Below are 4,364 nucleotides of genomic sequence, written 5' to 3'. Positions count from 1 at the left end.
CTGCTCACAGACAGGGGAACAATTTAAACACTGAAACCAGGAGCAGCCCATTCTGCCCTTCCCACCTGCTCTGCCATTCATTATCACGGCTGACCATGCAACTCAATAACCTGTCCCCCCCCCCACACACACATCCTCTGATCCTCCCCAGAGCTGTATCCTTCTTTAAAACAAGCTGGACAGCAACATTATCCAGGGTGGATCTTTATCAACACAAAATTCACAGGTGGGCCAAAATGTGGACAGGCAGACAGAGAGAGAGAGACAGAGAGAGAAATCCAGTCAACACCTCAATAAACTCAAAATGCATCCTGCACAGTGCACTGAATCCCTCAATTCATCCCCGTGTGGGGAAAACTGGCAGCAGAATTATCCAGGAATAAAACTTCATCTTAAACAACTTTCAATTCCCGTCCCTCTCCCACCAGCTTCACAAGTGGAGGATGGATTGAAAACCCAGTGGCTGCTTCTTTCGGGAGGCACTTTCCGGGTCATCTCTGCCCAGCAAGACTCCAAGGCACCGTTACCAATCTCCGTCCCCTTCTCTCTCTCCCTCCCCCTTCACCGCATTCTCTCTCTCCTTTCCCATTCTCTCTCTCCTTTTGCTTTCTATCTCTCCTTTCCCATTCTCTCTCTCCTTTCCCATTCTCTCTCCCATTTTCCAACTCTCTCTCCTTTTCCATTCTCTCTCTCTCTCGTTCTCCTTTTCCTTTCTCTCTCTCCTTTCCCATTCTCTCTCTCTCCTTTCCCATTCTCTCTCTCCTTTCCCATTCTCTCTCTCTCCTTTCCCATTCACTCTCTCCTTTCCCATTCTCTCTCTCCTTTTCCTTTCTCTCTCTCCTTTCCCATTCTCTCTCTCCTTTCCCATTCTCTCTCTCCTTTCCCATTCTCTCTCTCCTTTCCCATTCTCTCTCTCCTTTCGCAATCTCTCTCTCTCCTTTCCCATTCTCTCTCTCCTTTTCCTTTCTCTCTCTCCTTTTCCATTCTCTTTCTCCTTTCCCATTCTCTCTCTCATTTTCCTTTCTACCTCTCCTTTCCCATTCTCTCTCCTTTCCCATTCTCTCTCTCTCTCTTCCCATTCTCTCTCTCTCCTTTCCCATTCGCTCTCTCCTTTCCCATTCTCTCTCTCTCCTTTCCCATTCTCTCCTTTCCCATTCTCTCGCTCCTTTCCCATTCTCTCTCTCTCTCTCTCCTTTCCCATTCTCTCTCTCTCTCCTTTCCCATTCTCTCTCTCTCTCCTTTCCCATTCTCTCTCTCTCCTATCCCATTCTCTCTCTCTCTCTCCTTTCCCATTCTCTCTCTCTCTCTCCTTTCCCATTCTCTCTCTCCTTTCCCATTCTCTCTCTCCTTTCCCATTCTCTCTCTCTCCTTTCCCATTCTCTCTCTTTTTTCCCATTCTCTCTCTCTCTCCTTTCCCATTCTCTCTCTCCTTTCCCATTCTCTCTCTCTCTCCTTTCCCATTCTCTCTCTCTCCTTTCCCATTCTCTCTCTCTCCTTTCCCATTCTCTCTCTCTCCTTTCCCATTCTCTCTCTCTCCTTTCCCATTCTCTCTCTTCTTTCCCATTCTCTCTCTCTCTCTCTCCCCCCTTTCCCATTCTCTCTCTCTCCTTTACCATTCTCTCTCTCTCCTTTCCCATTCTCTCTCTCCTTTCCCATTGTCTCTCTCTCTCTCTCCTTTCCCATTCTCTATCTCTCCGTTCCCATTCTCTCTCTCTCCTTTCCCATTCTCCATCTCTCCTTTCCCATTCTCTCTCTCTCCTTTCCCATTCTCTATCTCTCCTTTCCAATTCTCTCTCTCCTTTCCCTTTCTCGCTCTCCTTTCCCATTCTCTCTCTCTCTCTCTCCTTTCCCATTCTCTCACTCCTTTCCCATTCTCTCTCTCTCACCTTTCCCATTCTCTCTCTCTCCTTTCCCATTCTCTCTCCTTTCACATTCTCTCTCTCTCTCCTTTCCCATTCTCTCTCTCCCTCTCTCTCCTTTCCCATTCTCTCTCTCTCTCCTTTCCCATTCTCTCACTCCTTTCCCATTCTCTCTCTCTCCTTTCCCATTCTCTCTCTTCTTTTCCTTTCTCTCTCTCCTTTTCCATTCTCTCTCTCCTTTCCCATTCTCTGTCTCATTTTCCTTTCTATCTCTCCTTTTCCTTTCTCTCTCTCCTTTCCCATTCTCTCTCTCTCCTTTCCCATTCTCTCTCTCCCTCCTTTCCCATTCTCTCTCTCTCTCCCTCCTTTCCCATTCTGTCTCTCCTTTCCCATTCTCTCTCTCCTTTCCCATTCTCTCTCTCCTTTCCCATTCTCTCTCTCCTTTTCCTTTCTCTCTCTCCTTTTCCATTCTCTCTCTCCTTTCCCATTCTCTCTCTCATTTTCCTTTCTATCTCTCCTTTCCCATTCTCTCTCTCCTTTCCCATTCTCTCTCTCTTTTCCCATTCTCTCTCTCTCCTTTCCCATTCTCTCTCTCCTTTCCTATTCTCTCTCTCTCCTTTCCCATTCTCTCCTTTTCTGTTCTCGCTCTCCTTTCCCATTCTCCCCCTCTCTCCTTTCCCATTCTCTCTCTTTCTCCTTTCCCATTCTCTCTCTCATTTTCCTTTCTATCTCTCCTTTTCCTTTCTCTCTCTCGTTTCCCATTCTCTCTCTCTCTCCTTTCCCATTCTCTCTCTCCCTCCTTTCCCATTCTCTCTCTCCTTTCCCATTCTCTCTCTCCTTTCCCATTCTCACTCTCCTTTCCCATTCTCTCTCTCCTTTTCCTTTCTCTCTCTCCTTTTCCATTCTCTCTCTCCTTTCCCATTCTCTCTCTCATTTTCCTTTCTATCTCTCCTTTCCCATTCTCTCTCCTTTCCCATTCTCTCTCTCTCATCCCATTCTCTCTCTCTCCTTTCCCATTCTCTCTCTCCTTTCCCATTCTCTCTCTCTCCTTTCCCATTCTCTCCTTTCCCATTCTCTCTCTCCTTTCCCATTCTCTCTCTCTCTCCTTTCCCATTCTCTCTCTCTCTCCTTTTCCATTCTCTCTCTCTCTCTCCTTTCCCATTCTCTCTCTCTCCTATCCCATTCTCTCTCTCTCTCTCCTATCCCATTCTCTCTCTCTCTCTCCTTTCCCATTCTCTCTCCCTCTCCTTTCCCATTCTCTCTCTCGTTTCCCATTCTCTCTCTCCTTTCCCATTCTCTCTCTCTCCTTTCCCATTCTCTCTCTTCTTTCCCATTCTCTCTCTCTCTCCTTTCCCATTCTCTCTCTCTCTCCTTTCCCATTCTCGCTCTCTCTCTCCTTTCCCATTCTCTCTCTCTCCTTTCCCATTCTCTCTCTTCTTTCCCATTCTCTCTCTCTCTCCTTTCCCATTCTCTCTCTCTCTCCTTTCCCATTCTCTCTCTCTCTCCTTTCCCATTCTCTCTCTCTCTTTTCCCATTCTCTCTCTCTCCTTTCCCATTCTCTCTCTCTCCTTTCCCATTCTCTCTCTCCTTTCCCATTCTCTCTCTTCTTTCCCATTCTCTCTCTCTCTCTCTCTCTCCCCTTTCCCATTCTCTCTCTCTCCTTTACCATTCTCTCTCTCTCCTTTCCCATTCTCTCTCTCCTTTCCCATTCTCTCTCTCTCGCTCCTTTCCCATTCTCTATCTCTCCGTTCCCATTCTCTCTCTCTCCTTCCCATTCTCCATCTCTCCTTTCCCATTCTCTCTCTCCTTTCCCATTCTCTATCTCTCCTTTCCAATTCTCTCTCTCCTTTCCCATTCTCGCTCTCCTTTCCCATTCTCTCTCTCCTTTCCCATTCTCTCTCTCTCTCTCATCTTTCCCATTCTCTCTCTCTCCTTTCCCATTCTCTCTCTCCTTTCCCATTCTCTCTCTCTCTCTCTCTCCTTTCCCATTCTCTCTCTCTCTCTCTCCTTTCCCATTCTCTCACTCCTTTCCCATTCTCTCTCTCTCTCCTTTCCCATTCTCTCTCTCTCCTTTCCCATTCTCTCTCTCCTTTCCCATTCTCTCTCTTTCTCTCTCTCCTTTCCCATTCTCTCTCTCTCTCTCTCCTTTCCCATTCTCTCTCTCCTTTCCCATTCTCTCACTCCTTTCCCATTCTCTCTCTCTCTCTCACCTTTCCCATTCTCTCTCTCTCCTTTCCCATTCTCGCTCTCCTTTCCCATTCTCTCTCTCTCTCTCTCTCCTTTCCCATTCTCTCTCTCTCTCTCTCCTTTCCCATTCTCTCACTCCTTTCCCATTCTCTCTCTCTCTCCTTTCCCATTCTCTCTCTCTCCTTTCCCATTAATCCCAGTAAAACACGCGCACTGTGCGATTGGTAAATTAAGCCAGGCCCCAATCGCAGCCTTTCCCGTTCCGGGCCCTTTGAGAGAGCTGGATTGAAATGTCCTCGGAAAATCTCCTGTCTTCCC

Source organism: Scyliorhinus torazame, unplaced genomic scaffold, assembly GCF_047496885.1.
Source record: "Scyliorhinus torazame isolate Kashiwa2021f unplaced genomic scaffold, sScyTor2.1 scaffold_604, whole genome shotgun sequence".
NCBI classification, from domain to species: Eukaryota; Metazoa; Chordata; class Chondrichthyes; order Carcharhiniformes; family Scyliorhinidae; genus Scyliorhinus; species Scyliorhinus torazame.
The sequence above is the reverse complement of the archived record's forward strand: the minus strand, read 5'-3'. Positions refer to the sequence as shown.